Source organism: Bubalus bubalis, chromosome 1 (assembly GCF_019923935.1).
Source record: "Bubalus bubalis isolate 160015118507 breed Murrah chromosome 1, NDDB_SH_1, whole genome shotgun sequence".
NCBI lineage: Eukaryota > Metazoa > Chordata > Mammalia > Artiodactyla > Bovidae > Bubalus > Bubalus bubalis.
In genome coordinates this window covers 64401122-64422576 of record NC_059157.1, presented here as the reverse complement: position 1 = coordinate 64422576, position 21455 = coordinate 64401122, and positions in this window count along the sequence as shown.

Below are 21455 nucleotides of genomic sequence, written 5' to 3'. Positions count from 1 at the left end.
CGGATCTTTGTTGGAAAAGTAATGTCTCTGCTTTTTCATATGCTGTCTAGGTTGGTCATAACTTTTCTTCCAAGGAGTAAGCGTCTTTTAATATCATGGCTGCAGTTACCATCTGCAGTGATTTTGGAGCCCCCCCAAAATAAAGTCTGTTACTGTTTCCACTGTTTCCCTATTTGCCATGAAGTGATGGGACCAGATGCCATGATCTTAGTTTTCTGAATGTTGAGTTTTAAGCCGACTTTTTCACTCTCCTCTTTTACTTTCAAGAGCCTCTTTAGTTCTTCTCTTCCTGCCATAAGGGTGGTGTCCTCTGCATATCTGAGATTATTGATATTTCTCCCAGCAATCTTGCTTCTAGCTTGTACTTCTTCCAGCACAGCTCTTCTCATGATGTACTCTGCATATAAGTTAAATAAGCAGGGTGACAATATACAGCCTTGACGTACTCCTTTTCCTATTTGGAACCAGTCTCTTGTTTCATGTCTAGTTCTAATTGTTGCTTCCTGACCTGCATATAGGTTTCTCAAGAGGCAGGTCAGGTGGTCTGGTATTCCTGTCTCTTTAAGAATTTTCCATAGCTTGTGGTGATCCACCAGTAGTTGTGTATGGATGTGAGAGTTGGATAATAAAGAAAGCTGAGTGCTGAAGAATTAATGATTTTGAACTGTGGTGTGGGAGAAGACTCTTGAGAGTTCCTTGGACTGCAAGGAGATCCAACCAGTCCATCCTAAAGGAGATCAGTCCTGAGTGTTCATTGGAAGGACTGATGTTGAAGCTGAAACTCCAATACTTTGGCCACCTAATGTGAAGAGCTGACTCATTTGAAAAGACCCTGATGCTGGGAAAGATTGAAGGCAGGAGGAGAAGGGGATGACAGAGGATGAGATGGTTGGATGGCATCACTGACTCAATGGACATGAATTTGGGTAAACTCTGGCAGTTGGTGATGGACAGGGAGGCCTGGTGTGCTGCGGTTAATGGGGTCACAAAGAGTCGGACAAGACTGAGCGACTGAACTGAACTGATCAGAATACAGTCGGAGGCTTTCGCATAGTCAGTGAAGCAGAAGTAGATGTTTTTCTGGAACTCTCTTTTTCGATAATCCAACAGGTGTTGGCAATTTGATCTCTGGTTCCTCTGCCTTTCCTAAAACCAGCTTGAACATCTGGAAGTTCTCAGTTCATGTATTGTTGAAGCCTGGCTTGGAGAATTTTGAGCATTACTTTATTAGCGCCTGAGATATAGCAATTGTGCAGTAGTTTGAGCATTCTTTGTCATTGCCTTTCTTTGGGATTGGAATGAAAACTGACCTTTTCCAGTCCTGTGGTCACTGCTGAGTTTTCCAAATTTGCTGGCATATTGAGTGCAGCACTTTCACAGCATCATCTTTTAGGATTTTGAAATAGCTCAACTAGAATTCCGTCACCTCCATCCACTAGCTTTGTTCATGGTGATGCTTCCTAAGGCCCACTTGGTTTTGCATTCCAGGATGTCTTGGCTCTAGGTGAGTAATCTGAGTCATGAAGATCTTTTTTGGTATAGTTCTTCTGTGTATTCTTGCCACCTCTTCTTAATATCTTCTGCTTTTGTTAGGTCCATACCATTTCTGTCCTTTATTGAGCCCATCTTTGCATGAAATATTCCCTTGGTAGCTCTAATTTTCTTAAAAGAGATCTCTAGTCTTTACCATTCTGTTGTTTTCCTCTATTTCTTTGCACTGATCCATGAGGAAGGCTTTCTTATCTCTCTTGCTGTTTTTTGGAACCTGCATTCAGATGGGTCTATCTTTCCTTTTCTCCTTTGCTTTCACTTCTCTTCTTTTCACAGCTATTTATAAGGCCTTCTCAGACACCCATTTTGCTTTTTTGCATTTCTTTTTATTGGGGATGGTCTTGATCCCTGCCTCCTGTAGAATGCCATGAACCTCTGTCCATAGTTCATCAGGCACTCTGTCAGATCTAATCCCTTGAATCTGTTTCTCTTCAATCTATTTGTTCCGATTGTAGTTCCCTGGTAATTCTTTTTTCTCTGGTGATTAATTTTTGCCCAGCCTTTCAGAGCTTCTTCTCTGTACATGCACAGTGTATTCAAGTGAAGTATTCAAGTGAAGTCTTAAAGCATATTCTGAAATTCTTTTCCGAGTAGTTCTTCCTTTCTGCACTCCTAATTGCAAATTCCAGACATCTCATACTCCCCAAACTCAATTTTTGTCTCTTCATACCAGCTTTGCTAGGATATCCTTATGTGCACTTTGGTCTGAAAGTATCTCCAGGCATAAAACCAGGGCAATTGTAAGGCTTACCTCAGTTGTTGCCTTTTTTTCTGAGATCACATTTTGCTCTGCCTGTGTTTCAGCATCTGAAAATAGGTATTTCATATATTTTGTCTTGTTTTCTGACTTTGCAGAGCTATTCTGGTAGTCCTTACTCCATCCTGGCTAGAATCCCTTGTTATTTTGTCAGTGGATCCTTCATTTATCAGAACTTCTTCCCAGGTCTCTTTGCTTCCAGTCTAGTTTTTCCAACGCATCTTTCACAGTCCATTATTAAATAAACACAGATGAATTCCCATTCTCAAAAACTTGTTATGGCTTCTTGCCTTTCTTATAACAGTAATACATAAATCTATTTAGTGTTTAGACAGTTACATCAGGCTTTCCAGTTTATTGTCTCATTTAATAAAATTTAAATTATTTACTTGAATAGTCAAGGATTTTATCTTTAACTGCAATCCTTAATAATTTAGTAACTGAGTAAACAGTACAAAAATGTGTTATAAACTGTAAGGGGACATATCAGTACAAAGATCATTTGTATAACTGGTTCTTGACCTAAAACAGATATTACGTTGATTTTAGGCTTAAATCGGTTTAGGAATCCTTTCAGATGCAAGTAACAGAAAACCTGATTAACAGTATCTGAATCAGGGTAAGGTTTTATCTGTTTAGCCAAACAAGATCGAAAGAACCAACTGCTGGCTCATTATCTCAGGACCAGCCAGCCCCTCAGAAGTCTATTCTGGCTTTCCCTCTTAAGAGCAGAATGACTGCCCTGCAGTTAGGCAACAAATTGTCTTCCAGGCAAGAAGATAGAAATGGAAGATGTAGGGAGTAGTGGGACGGAAAGCTGCCTTTTCATTTTTGTAAAGAAGAAACAGTTTTCCTGAGAGATCCCAGCAGAACTTATATTGCAACAATGGATTCTAGGGAAGTGACTAGTTTTATCAACCTCTGTAACAGAAGGCAAGGCAAGGAAATTAGGTGTATAGCCAACAATGACTGCTAGAGAATGCATAATTTGCTTTTCTGAAAATCATTTTTATGTCTATTCTGGTGAAGACGACCCTTACTTGTCATTCCAATGAATGTCTGCTACAAAAATTTCTCTGATCTTCTCACTTTTCTGAATCCTTACAACACTTGTTCATGTTATTGCTATTCTTGGTATTTTTTCTGGCATGTTCCTCTTTTAAAGTAAAGGATTCAGTACGCTTTGTGTATCTAGCCACCCATCTCTTACTTTGGCTATCTTTGTTTCTCTCTATGTATTAAGTCATTCTCTGCCACTGGGGATATGTTTCATCCTTTTAGCCTGGAAGATTGGCACATGCATCCCAAGGCTTAGAGCCTTTTAAGACCACCATGACCCCTAGAGGTGTCAGCAACTCCAGATGTGTGCATAATTGACACATCGATTGTATGCATTATTAATTCCACTTCTTCATGTCCTCCGTCTATGTGACCTCATAGTTCACTATAGTGGGCAGAATATATTTCCCCACCCTAATGGAATATTAATCTGAATGACATGAGTAGAGACCTTAAATTGTGTGATTTAGCTTGACTTGTGCCTCAGCCATATATCACTAAGAGAATTTCACTCAGGTTGTTGCCAGTCCAAGGAGGATGAGAGACGTGGAGCAGACCTTCGTCCCATCAGTAGCCTAAAGCTAGGGAGGCCCAGAAGACCTACAGATCTGTGATGAATGCTTGTTGTTGTAAGCACTGAGTCCTGACCTGTTTTTTATGTGACATCTTGTAGTGATGGTGGTTAACACAGCAGGATTCTAAATGGCCAAGTTTAATTGGCTCGTTTCTGAATCAGTTTTACTGACTGGTACTTTAATTGGCCAGGCTTGGATTACATTCCCACCTCTCCCCTTCACCCCTCCCCCCAAAACAGATTGGCTGAAGAATGGGGCTACAGGGATGAAAATCTAATCTCATAATATGGGAGAGAAACTTCTCTGAAGAAAAGTGGTTGTTGTTACCAGAAGAAGGGAGTTGGTTTGAAAATAGAACAAACAGGCAAAAACAGTCATAATTCACTTCAGTGTTCTTTATACTTCAGTACTGATTGCTAGAACTTACGCTGGCTGTGTGCAAGGAAATCTGCTTCAGTCATTGTATTTCAGTACTTACTTCAGCTTGTGCTTGTGTCAGTTAGGATTAGGTTCACTGCAGTAATATAAAACCCCCCAGTACAAGTGACTTTAAAATATAGGACTATTTTTTTCTCTTGCGTTAAAGTCTGAAGATGGACAGTCTAGGACAGATGTGGTAGCTCTGACCTACAAAGTCCTCAGGAACGAATGCGGGTTCTGGCTTTCTAGTCTGTCATCCCTAGGATGTGTGCTCGTTGTTTTGTGCAAGAGAGAGCCTCTTTCATTAGAGACACATTTTAAACAGCAAGGTGGAGAAAGAGGAGAAGACAGAGCAAAGAATATATACTGGCTGCTTTTTAAGGATATTTCTCAGAAGCTGCTACATAACATTTCTGGTTACCTCTCACCCTTCCAGTCTAAGAGCCAGAATGAAAGGGAGACTTGGGATCAGATCTTTATTCTAACATCCAGGCACCCAGCTAAAAACCAGGACTTCTAAGTAGGGACAGTGGGCTTCCCTGGTGGCTCAGGTGGTAAAGAATCTGCCTGCTAATGCAGGAGACCCAGGTCTGGTCCCTGGGTTGGGAAGATCCCCTGGAGAAGGGAATGGCTAGTATTTTGGCCTGGAAGATCCCGTGGACAGAAGAGCCTGGCGGGCTATGGTCAATGGGGTTGCAAATAGTTGGACACGACTGAAAGACTAACACTTTATCTTTTTTCAAATAGGTATAATGGATATTACACTAGGCAATAAACAATCTCTGTCCTAGTACTCAATACATATTTCTTGAATAAATATGTTGATTGAATGAATCATGTATTAAAAATTAAATTTGGTTAGTAAACACTGAAAACTAAGTTTTCAGTCTTAAATTCAATGCCGGCTTAAATAATCTATTTGAGATAAAATACCTATTTAAACTATTTCTCATTTTTAGTAAGCAAAAAAAGAAAAAAATGAGTATTTGCTTTAGAATTCTTTTTGCTTTACACTCAAATTGAATAGTGTGGTAGGCTTATTTCAGTATTGTTGATCCATTTTCTAAAAGTCTAATTTTTATAGGATTCTCGACAGAGTTTAGTGCTTCTCCATTGGAATTCTTAACTCTGAAGAAAACGTCTCTCTTAAAATTATGGGTCCTCTTAAGCTTAGACCAGCATCCCTTTGAAAGTTTGGGCTACAAATACTTGGATTAAATGGATTTACCACCTATAGTTTCAGTAATGCTGACATTATGGGTAAGCTGTCTGCTGATCCGTTGTCCTATTGTGCAAGCAGACAAACCAAACCTATTTCCCGTCTGTGGATAAATTCAACGTTGACATTGCTGGGAGGAGATTGGGAGTTAACTACTAAGCTATTGATTTTTTTTTTTTTTTCCACTGTGGGTCAAATCCAGTTTTTAGTAATATGCACAATTCCTGCTGTTAAATTCAGAGTGGTAAAAGGAAAGTTTAGAGTTGATGTCAAAGTTAGAAGTCTATTTCATAATATTTTACCAAAGGTTTATTTTTATATTTCATTTTATAAATATCAGATGTCTGAGTGTGGAATACTCAAGCTAGAAATTGAAATCCTGACATATTTCTGAGTTAACTATTAGTGTGCCTGTCAAGCTAGATAGGGTATTTTAAATTTCATAATTTTAAATTTTTAGGATTTTCTTTAATTCAGAGAGATTTGTTGATGGGAGATGATAGCATTAATGGTGAAAAAGAATACAACACTTTTGGTTTTTGAGTTTCTACTAAACACGGTACTTTTCCACAAAAGTTAAAACTGATATAATATTTAAAATACTTTTTTTCATTCATTCCATTTATTTATTCATTTAACAATTTCTTATTATTAAATGTTCATTATATTTTTTGAAACTGTTCTGGGTATTAGTTATATAGCAGGAAGCAACAGTGTCCCTACTCTTGAGAAATTTCCCACCTGATGTAAAAGAAAGGCATTAAGTAATTGCTTTTGGAATGGAGTTTTTAATGCATTGGAATATATTTTCATTTTAATTGCTGTAGCACTATAAAAATGTCTAAGTACCACATTGGCCTATATTTTTCTGTGCTTTTTTCCTGCATTATTCTGCTAAATTTTACATGCTAAGTATAGTAATGATTCACTTATCTGTAATCTGTAGGAAATTAGTGGTTCCACCACAGTTTTTTTTTTTTTTTTCATAACTGGAAAATAATAGTTTTTAAAGCTTTAAAAATTTTTAGCTGTTTTGAAAGAAAGTTGAAATAGACTGAATGTTCTCCCCACATTCTTATGTTGAAATCCTAACCACCAATGTGATGGGATTTGGAGGGTGGAACCCTCATGAATAGGATTAGTATTCTTATAAATAAAAGAGGCCTTCCTGAGCTCCCTTCCTCTCCTGCATCATGAGAACTCAGTGACAAGGTGGCTGGCTATGAACCAGGAAGTAGCATCTCACCTGGACACTGAATCTGCCAGCATTACCTCAGTCTTGGACTTCCAGCCTCCATAACTATGAGAAATAAATTTATGCTGTTTATAAGCCCCTTAGTCTAAGGCATTCTGTAATAGCAGCGAAACAGATTAAGACAAAAGTTTTCTACAATGTATTATGTGCTTTTTGGCTATGTAGAATATATATATATGTATATGTATATATATATTTATATAAGATAATTGCTACACTAGCTAGGGTGTTATGTTTCTGTTTTAGACTCAGTTGCTGTGAAAATAGACTTAGAAAATCAGTGACCTCGTGAGCAAGAAGGTTATTTGTTCATTATAGAATAACTGAGGGTATACCAGGTTGGGCTTTCCTGGTGGCTCAGATGCCAAAGACTCTGCCCCCAATGCTAGAGACCCAGGTTTGATCCCTTATTCAGGAAGATCCCTTGGAGAAGGAAATGGCAACCCATTCCAGTGTTCTTGCCTGGAAAATACCATGGACAGAGGAGCCTGGAGAGCTGCAATCCATGGGGTTGAAAAAGAGTTGGACATGACTGAGTGACTAACACACACCTGGTTGGTAGTAACTCTGTTCCACATGGCAATTCAGGGATCCAGATTCTCCCATCTTGTCATCTTGTGATGCTTTTATCCTCTAGAACCTTGTCATCAGGTCAAAGCTTGTTCAGGTTTCAACCAATGGAGAGAGCAATGTGTGGACAAGGCACACGTCTCTTAAAGGCTGAAGTTTTGAAGAGTCAGGCACATACCACAGCTGCTCATGTATCGTAGGGCTTCCCTGGTGGCTCAGCGGTACCCACTTGCCAATGCAGGAGACTCGGGTTTGATCCTGGTCAGGAAGATTCGCTGGAGAAGGGAATGGCAACCCACTCCAGTATTGTTGCTTGGGAAATCCCATGGATAGAGGAGCCTAGTGGGCTATAGTCCATGGGGTCACAAAAGAGTCGGACATGACTTAGTGACTCAACAACAATAACATGTATCATAGCTGAGATTTTAGTCACGTGGTTACATCAGTCTTCAAGGGAAACTGAGAATGTCACCTAATTATGTGGCAGGAATAAGGGGTGGATGAATACTGGTGGGCAGCTCTCTCTCTCATAGCCTGCAATTCTGACTGCCCAGTTTTTGCATGTATCCTTCTCACATTCATCCCTTTTCCATGCAAGAAACATAGAGCACACTCACCTCTGTCCCAAGGCAGATGACTCTAAGTTCCATCCAGTTACTGTATCCAGCTTAAATCCAAAGATTTCTGAGTGACATTCAGTCTTTCCACTCAGGTCCAAATATAACTCAGGTATATAAGATCAGAGTGGGCCAGGAAATTAAAACCCCTGTTCAAATAAGAGAAGAATGAGAGACACAGCAGTCATTGGGCCACAGCACTGATGGAGACCAGCTGGACAGGGGTCTCAAAGCCCTCTGCTCTGGCAGTGGAGGAAGTTCCTTGATTGGATCCTGTTTGGTCTTTGGGAGGGAATTCTTACTCATTGCTTTCTGTGGTCCCCTACCCTACTCTCTGGACGAATCTTCCTCTTCTATTAATCTTCTTGGCCACATCTGAAGTGGGTTGTGGGAATGTGTTCCGCTTAGGGGCTATATGTATTTTGTGGCTGTTTGTAGACCTATAGGTTGTTTAAGACTCAGAGAGACACACAGCTCTTTGGTTCTCAGGCTCATGGATTCTTTACCAACATAGTTTCCTTAGTCTTAGTAAGCCTTCAGTTTGCTTGCTTTCAATATGTCTGTAAGCATAACCCCAATTTTTTTCTGAATATATTCTACACAGTACTTCAGTTTTTGCTTTCTTGTTCTTCTTGTGACATGTTCTTTTATTTTAGTGGCAGCTGTCTTGAGGCCATCTGAAAAGTTTGGGTGGGCCAGAAAGGCAACAGTCTGACCCGCTATTTAATCACTATCACTCCCTCAGGAGGTCTTCTATGATTAGCCTATTTAGAGCCCCATCTCAGTCCCACCTTACCCCAATCTTGAAAAAAAGGAACAAAAATGCATCACTTTAGTATATTTACAAAATATGTATACATGTGATGCATTTATCTTATTTATAATACTTGTGTATTGTCAGTCTTCATCCTGTAGCATGTAAATTTCATGAGATTTGGAAGTCATATTTTGTTCTCTCATGTATCTCAGGGACAGAGAATGTTGTTGTTTAATCACTCAGTTGTGTCCGACCCTTTTGTGACCCCATGGACCGTAGCCCACCAGGCTCCTCTGTCCATGGGATTTTCCAGGCAAAGATACAAGAAGAAATCCCTTCTCCCGGGGATCTTCCTGACCCAGGGATCTAACCTGCATCTCTTGCTTTGACAGGTGGGTTCTTTACCACTGATCCACCAGGGAAGTCCTGGGACAGAGAATAGTGCCTGCCAAATATTTGTTGAATGAATAAATGAATGAGTGATTTGAAAGTGTGGTGACTTTTAGGTATATTATGCTGTTAATGAGCTGTGCATTATAGCTATGGATTATAGCTATTTCCTCTTCTTCCATGTAAACAGAATTCTCAATTTGTTCATTTGGTAGAGGACAGCAGGGAGGATACATCTTTGTTCTCTGTTCTTTAGCCATAGAGAACTCTTCTATGCCAGTTATGGAAATTCCATTCTTCTTCATATTGTCTTATGACAAATCTAAACAGTGTATTAAAAAGCAGAGACATCATTTTGCCAAGAAAGATCTGTATAGTCAAAGCTATGGTTTTTCCAATAGTCACATATGAATGTGAGAACTGGGCCATAAAGAAGGCTGAACGCTGAAGAATTGATGATTTTGAACTGTGGTGCTGGGGAAAACTCTTGAGAGTCCCTTGGACAGCAAGGAGATTAAACTATAGTCAATCCTAAAGGAAATCAACCCTGAATATTCATGGAAGGACTGATGCTGAAGCTGAAGCTCCAACCCTTTGGCAACCTAATGAAAAGAGCTGACTCATTATAAAAGACCCTGATGCTGGTAAAAATTGAGAGCAAGAGGAGAAGAGGATGACAGAGGATGAGATGGTTGGATGGCATCACTGACTCAGTGGACATGAGTTTGAGCAAACTCCGGGAGATGGTGAAGGACAGGGAGGCCTGGCATGCTGCAGTCAACGGGGTCGCAAAGAGAGGGGCACAACTTAGCAACTGAACAACAACAAGCAATATCAGTCTTGGCAATTGAGAGGTAAGCAAAAATGTAGTAGAATGGAAAAAACCTGTGGAAATAAACAAAAATGTGCTTACCCACTTCCTGCTTTGGCTATTGTTTACCCTTGTGTTGGTGTGATCTTGAAGCTTTAGCCACCATTTTGTGACCACGAAGACAGACTTCGCTAACAAATTGAGGTGGGAAGGGTGGAAGGATAGAAAGAACCCACCTGACATAATTGAATCACTGCACCAACCTTGGATTCACTTTCTTTTTTAAATGAGATAATGTCTACTTCATTTAATCTATTTTTGGTCTGCTATTCTGTTATTTGCCATGAAGTGATGGGACCAGATGCCATGATCTTTGTTTTCTGAATGTTGAGCTTTAAGCCAACTTTTTCACTCTCCTCTTTCACTTTCATCAAGAGGCTTTTTAGTTCCTCTTCACTTTCTGCCATAAGGGTGGTGTCATCTGCATATCTGAGGTTATTGATATTTCTCCCGGCAATCTTGATTCCAGCTTGTGCTTCTTCCAGCCCAGCGTTTCTCATGATGTACTCTGCATATAAGTTAAAGAAGCAGGGTGACAATATACAGCCTTGACATACTCCTTTTCCTAATTGGAACCAGTCTGTTGTTCCATGTCCAGTTCTAACTGTTGCTTCCTGACCTGCATAGAGATTTCTCAAGAGGGTGGTCTGGTATTCCCATCTGTTTCAGAATTTTCCACAGTTTACTGTGAACCACACAGTCAAAGGCTTTGGCATAGTCAGTAAAGCAGAAATAGATGTTTTTCTGGAACTCTCTTGCTTTTTCAATGATCCAGCAGATGTTGGCAATTTGATCTCTGGTTCCTCTGCGTTTTCTAAAACCAGCTTGAACATCTGGAAGTTGTTCAGTGGTCATGTATGGAAGTTGTCCAGTGGTCATGTATGGATGTGAGAGTTGGACTGTGAAGAAAGCTGAGTGCCGAAGAATTGATGCTTTTGAACTGTGGTGTTGGAGAAGACTCTTGAGAGTCCCTTGGACTGCAAGGAGATCCAACCAGTCCATCCTAAAGGAGATCAGTCCTGGGTGGTCATTGGAAGGACTGATGTTGAAGCTGAAACTCCAGTTCTTTGGCCACCTCATTGGAAGAGTTGACTCATTGGAAAAGACCCTGATGTTGGGAGGGATTGGGGGCGGGAGGAGAAGGGGACAACAGAGGATGAGATGGCTGGATGGCATCACTGACTCGATGGGCATGAGTTTTAGTGAACTCTGGGAGTTGGTGATGGACAGGGAGGCCTGGCATGCTGCAATTCATGGGGTTGCAGAGAGTCGGACACGACTGAGCGGCTGAATTGAACTGACTGATTCTGTTATTTGTTGATTGCAGCTGAAAACATCCTAACTGATAGAGTAGTGGTATCTTCAGTGTTTGTTGAGACTAATTGACCACCATTCTGTTACTCATTCAACCATTTGTCTGTTTACTCATTTATTTAGTTTATTATATACCAGGCAAAACTTAAAGAGATTAAGAGACAGCTCATGCATATCCTTGAGGAATTGACAGTAAAGGTGCAAACAAATAATCACTGAGTCATCTATCTAGCACACTGTTACCACAGAGCAGGTGCTTATTAGGTTTCAAATTCACTATAACTAGTGGAATTTGTTAGTCTTTTAGGCACTTCTAATTGGATAGAGGTAGTCAGTCCTGTCATTTCTGCAGTGGGCCCACATGGGGTCTACTCTCAGGCATGATTTGAGAGAGGCTTTTTTCTGTTTCCATAAAGGAGTGACACCAATGTAGGCAATTTGGTCATATTGTTTATTTCTTGTCTACTCAGACATAAACTCCCTGTTGAAGATTATAGGGTTAAGGAATTGAGTGAGTTAGTTTTCTTGTTTTTCCTCCATCTCTACCCAAGATCCTTTTTAAACACCCAGGCTAGAATGTGTTGATCAACTTGTGGCAGCTTAGGTATGTTGCTATAGGCTATTGGTAAAATTTGCATGTATGCCTAGAAAATAAATTAGAATTGCAGATTATTAAACATTTCAGTTTAATCATCTGGAAAGCCATAGTGTTTTTGTCTTTAAAAACAAAGCAAAACAAAAGCCCTGCAGCTATATCATCTAGTCATTGATATATTGAGCTTTTAAAAAATTTTTTTACAGAGTCATTCATGCAAATGGTGCAAATGGTAATGTTAGCTACCAAATGAGGGTGTAGGCTTTCTACCTAGAACTCAGTAAGAGAAGGTGCTGTTTTCATAATTAAAGTTCAAATGACAAATTCATGTGTACTCAGAATGAGTCTTAATCTCCCTATGGTAGATCATAATTTTAAGTTCATTGACTTACCTTTTATGTTGGGTTCATTAAAAGTTTATATAGGAAAAAAGTTTATATAGCAAGCTTAAGAAAAGTTAGTGACTGATGGTAGTATACTGATTTCTGATAGACTTAACATGTAGAGTAATTCAAATGGTCGTGGGAAACTGTTCAGGAGCTACTCTTAGTTTATTAAAGTTTGTATCAAGTACTTTTAAGTCTAAATATCCTTATTTTTTTCTTTCTGCTTTAGAATGGTTTGGGGATTTTCATTCCATTCTCCGTTTCTGTCTACTATTTGGTCACCAACTTCTCTTAATGATATTTGACCCTTTGTTTTCTTTTGGTTAATGATATTTAGGCATAGTTAACCAGATATAAGGAGAGGTTATATTTTCATCTTTGTTATACATAAGCTTTGTTTTTTCAAAAATATTTTTATGTATTTGGGCTTCCCTGGTTGCTTGGACAGTAAAGAATCCACTTGTAATGTGGGAGACCTTGGTTTGAGCCCTGGATCAGGAAGATCCCCTGGAGGAGGACATGGCAACCCATTCTAGTACTCTTGCCTAAAGAATCCCCATGGACAGAGGAGCCTGCTGGGCTACAGCCCATGGGTTGCAAAGAATTGGACCCGACCGAGTGACTAAAGCACCACGTTTATTTGTTTAGCTGACTGTGCCACGTGTTAGTTGTGGCCTGCAGGATCTTTGATCTTCCTTGTGGCATGCGGGATCTTTTTTGTTTAGTTGCAGCATGCAGATTCTTTTAGTTGTGGCATGAGAACTCGTAGTTGCATGTGGGATCCAATCCCTCACCAGGGATCAAACCTGGGCTCCCTGCATTGGAAGCATGGAGTCTTAGCCACTGGACCACGAGGGAAGTCTCCAGTACACATAAACTAAAGAGGAACTACTTATGTATGTATCTGAGAGGAAAACAAAAATAGAAATACATTGTTGGGCATCCCTCTTCAGTAAGACTCTTGCAGCAGTCCTTACATCTGTCAGGGGACTGATCTCTGGCTTCCAAGTTGACAGTTCAGGTGCAAGGAGATGAGACACATGCATGCGGTCCTGATATGAAAGTGTCATATCTCAAATAGGAACCAGTATCTGTTATAACAACATTTGAGGCATAAATTCTGGAGTTCCTGCAAGGGGATTGCCTAGTTATAAGAGTCATCACATACAGGGAGCCCCAAACTTTGGTTTCCCATCAGGTTTTTACAGTTTATATATAGTTTCTCTCCTGCCAAATGCAATTTGTCATGTTTTATCATAAGAAATACTGTCTAGTAACACCACTTCGGTTCTGCTTTTTTCAGGTTTCTAGGGAAACAGTGCTGTAAAGTTAGCCAGGGCCAAGTTTGTTCATAAAGTACAAGAGGTTTTGTTAATGCTTTACCTCAGTGATGTAGTCTCTTCTGTACTATTAAGACTGAGCTGGAGTCTTAGCAGATCTTGGTCTCTGATCAAGTGTATACCTGCTCTGGTCCTTGAAAAGATGGAGTGGGTTACATTTACTTTATTTTTATAAAGAAAATCCTGTTATTCCATATTTGATATTTACAACTTTAAGTAGAGATTGAATTTACTCTTGTCACTTGCCCAGTAGTACAGGTCAAACATAGTGGAGAACATAGCCCCACTGTTGGGAATTCCCACTGAGATTAAATGCTGTAATCTAGAGAGAAACAACCTTCAGCACATAATCTGACTCTCAGTTCAGTCCAGTTGCTCAGTCGTGTCCGACTCTTTGCAAGTCCATGAATTGCAGCACGCCAGGTCTCCCTGTCCATCACCAACTCCCGGAGTTCACTCAGACTCACGTCCATCGAGTCAGTGATGCCATCCAGCCATCTCATCCTCTGTTGTCCCCTTTTCCTCCTGCCCCCAATCCCTCCCAGCATCAGAGTCTTTTCCAGTGAGTCAACTCTTCACATGAGGTGGCCAAGTACTGGAGTTTCAGCTTTAGCATCATTCCTTCCAAAGAAATCCCAGGGCTGATCTCCTTCAGAATGGACTGGTTGGATCTCCTTGCAGTCCAAGGGACTCTCAAGAGTCTTCTCCAACACCACAGTTCAAAACCATGAATTCTTCAGCGCTCAGCTTTCTTCACAGTCCAACTCTCAATCCATTCATGACCACTGGAAAAACCATAGCCTTGACACTCTACTTACATCTAAAAGGGCACAGATGAAGACAGATCTTCTGAGACATACAAGAGATTCAGGCATTCCCCAAAGGATTTCTCCTAGTTAAACATTTTTCTAGTAGAATACCTGTGACTTTTAATAAGTCATAAAGTGTACATATCTTAGCTGTAGGAAAAATTTATACTTGTGGTTCTAAAATGTAATATGTTTATTTTTGAGGTATAATTTACATGTAAAATGCACACATTTCAAGTATATAATTCAGTAACAAATCAATATACCCATGTAATCCACTCCATTGTCAAAATATAGAATATTTCCATCACCTTGGGAAATTTCCTTATACCCTTCCTGTTCAATCTCCTATCTTTCTCCCTACCCCAAGGCAATCAGTATTCTAATTTATATCAATATCAGGATCGATTAATTTTACCTGTTTTGAAATTCACATAATGGAACCATAAAGTATAAACTCTTTTGTGTCTGGCTTCCTTTGCGCATCATTTTTTTAGATGCATCTGTATTATTGTTTGCAGCTGTAGTTCATTTATCATTGTATGAATATACTAAAGTTTGTCTGCTACCTCTTGTTGAACAATTGTGTGACTTCTAGTTTTATTATGAATATGGCCACTAAGGATTTTTGTATAAACTTCTGATGGACATATTTTCACTTCTCTTGAGTAAGTACCTAGAGTTGCTGGGTCATAGAGTAGGTATATGTTTAACAGCTTAAGAACCTACCAAGCGGTTTCCCAAAATGCTTGTACTATTTTGCATTCTTAGCAGCAAATTATGAAAGATATGGTTGTTCCATATCCTTACCTACATTAGGTGTCATCAATCTTTATTTTTAGACCTTCTAGTGCGTATTTCGGAGAAGGCAATGGCACATCACTCCAGTACGCTTGCCTGGAAAATCCCATGGACAGAGGAGCCTAGTAGGCTACAGTCCATGGGGTCAATAGGAGTCGAACACGACTGAGTGACTTCACTTTCACTTTTCACTTTCATGCATTGGAGAAGGAAATGGCAACCCACTCCAGTGTTCTTTCCTGGAGAATCCCAGGGACAGGGAAGCCTGGTGGGCTGCCGTCTATGGGGTCGCACAGAGTCAGACACGACTGAAGTGACTTAGCAGCAGCAGCAGTGCATATTTTGGAGAAGGCAATGGCACCCCACTCCCGTACTCTTGCCTGGAAAATCCCATGGATGGAGGAGCCTGGTAGGCTGCAGTCCATGAGGTTGCTAAGAGTTGAACACAACTGAGTGACTTCACTTTGACTTTTCACTTTCATGCATTGGAGAAGGAAATGGCAACCCACTCCAGTGTTCTTGCCGGGAGAATCCCAGGGACAGAGGAGCCTGGTGGGCTGCCGTCTATGGGGTTACACGGAGTCGGACACGACTGAAGAGACTTAGCAGCAGCAGCAGCAGTAGCAGTGCATATTTATATGAAACTTCTAGAAGAAAGAAGCATGAGGATATCTTTGTGACCTAGAGGTAGGTAGAAATCTCTTACAGATAACACTAAGCATGAAAGTAAAAGCTTAACAATTGGATTCATTAAAATTAAAAGCTTCTTCTCTTTGAAAAACATTTAAAAATGAAAAGCAGACTATAAACTGGAGAAAAATATTCACAGTGCATATGTTTGACAAAGGACTTACACCTAGAATATATAAGCAACTCATATCTCAATAGTATAAATACATTAAAAAAACAAGTTTCAGTTGTGTTCCACTCTTTGGAAATACATACATTTAAATAAAAGAAACAGCTAAAGTACTTGAACAGAAATTAACAAAGGAAGGTTTACAAGTACCCTATGTTCCAGCTAAGTTGCTTCAGTCGTGTCTGACTCTTTGCAACCCTTTGGATTGTAGCCCTCCAATAAGTACATGAAAAATATTGTTGGTTGTCAGTGAAATGAAAAATCAACAAAATATTTCCAATGAAACAATGTTTAGGAGTGTTTTTGAGTTATTTAAGCCACAACATCAGACTCACATGTTGATATTTTGAAAATCTCCTGAGTCTTAGGAGAGGTGATGTTTAGTATGTTGCTAAATTATTAGCTGATTTGATTTGTTGTTTATTGGGAAGTAATGTTTCAAGCATTATATGTCCTAATGTGAGAGTTCGTTAATTATTTAAGATTGTTTTACTGAATTTTAGAAAATTGGCTGTGGGTTTGTGGTTGACATATACATTATAATTTTTCCATTTAAAATTGTGGTAGTTAGGTTCATAGAAGTGAAGTATCTTTTCACAGAACTATTCAAGAACAGATTTCTGAAATTAAAGGGGAGATGACCATTTATTGATTAATTGATTCTATAATTAAAGGAGGAAAATATTTAAAGACAGTCTGTACTTTTTATTTAGAAGGTAAAATATTTCTTAAAACAATTGAATGACCATTTTCAATTTTGAACTTTATATTTTTCAAAGATCATTTTGCTAAATGACCCAGTAATTTGTTTCCTGGTGCAATAGAAATGATAATATTGACTTTCTCTTACAGACTTCAAGCTTTCCTTGTGGCTCAGCTGGTAAAGAATCTGCCCGCAATGTGGGAGACCTGGGTTCAATCCCTGGGTTGGGAAGATCTCCTGGAGAAGGAAAAAGGCTACCCACTCCAGTATTCTGGCCTGGAGAATTCTAGGGACTGTATAGTCCATGGGGTCACTAAGAGTCAGACACGACTGAACAACTTTCACTTTCACTTACGTACTTCTTCCTTTCTCTCTTTTCTGCCTCTCCCCTGATCTTTGTATTTAAATACTCAGAATATAGAATCCAAAATATACAGATGAGTAGATGGTTATCTGTATCTTTCTTGCTCTAAACTATAGCTAGAACTAAGTTTACCTGAATTTTATTATTATCATCATGAGGAGCCCTTTTTTAAAAGAAAAGGAATTTTTTTGTCACAATTCTGGAGGTTTTCTCCAAGCTCCTCCCAGAACAAATGATCCCATGAACACATTTTTTTTTTTTTTTTCTGTTAGCGCTTCAAAGTGATCAGTGAGCTTCAAGAGGCTGCCAGGATCCTCAGCGTGGGTAGGCCTCACTTCTAGAGCAGGTCTCTCAGCCGTGGCCTTTTATTTTTTTTTTCTGATCACTGGTTGCTGTGGAGACTGTCTGTGCTTTGTAGGATGTTTAGCAGCATCTCTGGCCTCTACCGTCTAGATGCTCATGGCACCCACCACCTTCAGTTATGACAACCAGAACTATCTCTAGACATTGCCAGCTGTCCCATGGGGAGTAACCCCCCACTCCCCATACACCGTATCCCGCTTCAACCAACCACTTGCTGTCTCTCCTCCATCTTTTCCATAAAGAACCACTGCTCTAGAGTTTATCTTAACTATCAAGTCATCTTTATACCTTCATTGCATTTTGTGGGAGCCCTTTAGACTTTAACTAATCCAAGAATGGACTGGAAATCTTTGGAATACCCTGTACTAAAGAATATTGATTCGTAATCCTTATCACCTTACTGATCAAGTTCAATTCAGTCCAGTCGCTCAGTCTTGTCCGACTCTTTGCAACCCCATGAACCGCACGCAGCATGCCAGGCCTCCCTGTCCATCACCAACTCCCGGAGTTTACCCAAACTCATGTCCATTGAATCGGTGATGCCATCTAACCATCTCATCTTCTGTTGTCTCCTTCTCCTCCTGTCCTCAATCTTTCCCAATATCAGGGTCTTCTCAAATGAGTCAGCTGATCAAACCCAGCACTAAATTACAGTCAGACCATGCCTCAGAGTGAAGTCCAGGCAGGAGGAAAATAGCAATTCACTTAAATGTCAATTTAGTGTTGAAGCATTTCAGTCAGTCGTTTATTGTTTTTTTAAATAAAATATGTTATAGTTTCCCAAAGAGAATTATTAATCCTCTTTAAGAATGTAGTAAATTCCTTTATACCTGCTGTAAGTATAATTTTTATGAACCCTGAAATCATATTTTCAAAACAGGTAACATTTTATTTTCCCATTTTTGCATTTATTTCTATTATATGCCTTATTTTTCCTGATGCTATAACACTGTATCTAGTCATTTCCAGTTGAATTCAGTCTTTGTCATACTTTTTCAGACAAGCTTAAATTGTGTCAGTTCTGGATTTTACCTTCTTTCCTTCTCTTTAGGGTGGCCCTCCTTTCCAGGGCTGTGTGTGATAACGACAGGATGGGGGTTGAGATGGGAAGTCAGGGAGAGAGAGTATCTGCTCTCTGGTAGTCATAATATTTGTCACTCTTCTGAAATCTCTGCGTTTATAAAAACCTCAGTTTCATGATTCACACTTGTATTTGGGTTACAAATATAAGCCCCATTGACCCTCAGCTGTCTCCTTCAACTGACATCTGAGCCCTGCTTGGGAAAGTGGGGAAAGTTTATTTGTCCACTTCTCAGTGGTGAGTTTAAGGTAGGATCAGAGCCTCATTGTCCCCTTATGTCGCACCCAGCCATGCCTAACTGTTGGCTTGATATCATTATGGTGTAGAGAGACCCACACCATCACTTCTTCCCTGAAGCTTCAATACCAAACTGAAGTGGTAGATCTCGAACACCATACTTTTCTCCATCCTTCTGTCTCCCCCAGCTACACATCTGGGAAAGTAGGTCATGTTCCAGTCCTCCTTGCATGTGCATTTAACCCCTTTGCTTCTCCCTCGTGACTTCTTTTCATCCTAAACAGAAGGCTCTTATCTTCTGGGCCTGGAAGCTTGAGTGGAGAGGAAGGACGTAGTCTCTTTCTGAAAGTGCTTTTATAGTGTCTTTGTTTTCTTGGAATATTGCTTTTGAAGTTAGGAATAAAGAATATGACATCCTTTTCTGCTGTTCTGTAGTAATTTTTCTTTTCCTGAGTTAGAAAATACCTTTGAATAATGAGGGAAAGTTCTTAGGGCAATTTTTTTTTTTTTTTTTAAATAACATTAGCAATGGCACCCCACTCCAGTACTTTGCCTGGAAAATCCCATGGACGGAGGAGCCTGGTAGCCTGTAGTCCATGGGGTTGCTAAGAGTCAGGCACAACTGAGTGACTTCACTTTCACTTTTCACTTTCATGCATTGGAGAAGGAAATTGCAACCCACTCCAGTGTTCTTGCCTGGAGGACCCCAGGGACAGAGGAGCCTAGTGGGCTGCCGTCTATGGGGTTGCATAGAGTCGGACATGACTGAAGCGACTTGGCAGCAGCAGTAATTATAGAACATGGATTTCTAATGAATTTCATACTGCTATGAAGACATAAAAACTTCCCTTCCTCTTTTCTTTCTTTACCCAAAACCAGTTTCTAGCATTTTCTTAATTTTATCTTATGATCTGATTTTCTTCCATTACCATGGCTACTACCTTCTATTGGCAAACTCAGCATTTTGCAATAGCCTGCCAGCTAGGCTGCAGTCTCACTTCCACTTTTGCATCTTACATACTGATTCCACATGAATCTTTCTAATAAATAGTACCAAACCTTCAAGAATGTTATATTGCCTTTGAGATAAATTGCACTGACATCCTGTATAATCTGACACCAACCTATTTTATAAAATTCACTGTTTATTTCTTACTGTAATAAAATCTCTAATTTATTTGTGCAGAAGGAAACATGGAGAACTTACTGTGTTCCAGACACTGGGAAATAAGTAAAAGATTTCATTCACTCAGCCTGAAAGTTTCTTAATGATAAGAACTGTGACCAAAAGGAAACTAAGGAAACAGTGGGAGTACTTATTGCATTGATAGGTTTCATGCCTTTATACATTTTTCTGATTCAGCCAGGATGAATTTCTAATGTAATTTAAAAATTTTAGTAGCCACGTTATAAAAAGTAAAAAGAAACAAGTGAAGTTTATGTCAGTGATACATTTGAAATATTTAACTCAATATATGTAAAATACTTTTGAAGACTCTTGAGAGTTCCTTGGGTTGCAAGGAGATCAAACCAGTCAATTCTAAAGGAAGTCAACCCTGAATATTTGTTGGAAGAATTGATGTTGAAGCTGAAGTTCCAGTCCTTTGGCCATCTGATGCAAAGAGCCAACTCATTGGAAAAGACCCTGATGCTGGGAAAGAAGGAGGGCAAAAGAAGAGGGTGGCAGTGGATGAGATGGTTAGGTAGCATCACAGATTCAATGGACATGAATTTGAGCAAACTCCAGAAGACGGTGGAGAGCAGAGGAGCCTGGTGTGCTGCAGTCCATGGGGTTGCAGAGTCAGACACAGCTTAGTGACTGAACAACAACAATAAATGTGAAATACTGTGGTTTCAACTAACCAATACGTGATTATTAGTAAGGTAGTTTATATTCTTTTTTTATTCTCAGTTTTCAAAATCTGTTATACGGCTTACACCGTCAGCACCTCTTAATTTGGATTAGTCCTCATGGCCATGTGTCACTAGTGGTTACCATATTGGATAGTTGTATCTAGCACATTATTTTGCAAGAGTCAGTCTTTGATAAGGACTAGGAACCTGATTCATCAGTAGAGGAAATGGCATTTATGAAGAGAGGCAGGGAAGGGAACCATCATGTACCAACCACATATTTTGTACTTGCACTGTTAAAAGCCCTTTAGTTTGTTTTTTCCTCAAAGTGGAGTCTGAGATAAGCGTCTGGGAGAAGGTAATCTATTAGACGGAGAAGGCAATGGCACCCCACTCCAGCACTCTTGCCTGGAACATCCCATGGGCGGAGGAGCCTGGTGGGCTGCAGTCTATGGGGTCGCTAAGAGTCGGACACGACTGAGCGACTTCACTTTCACTTTTCATTTTCATGCATTGGAGAAGGAAATGGCAACCCACTCCAGTGTTCTTGCCTGGAGAATCCTCGGGACAGAGCAGCCTGGTGGGCTGCCGTCTATGGGGTCGTACAGAGTCGGACACGACTGAAGCGACTTAGCAGTAGCAGCAGCAATCTATTAGAGAGATGATTCCAGGAAGCCAATTAAGGGCCCATTATTGAGACAGTTTTGC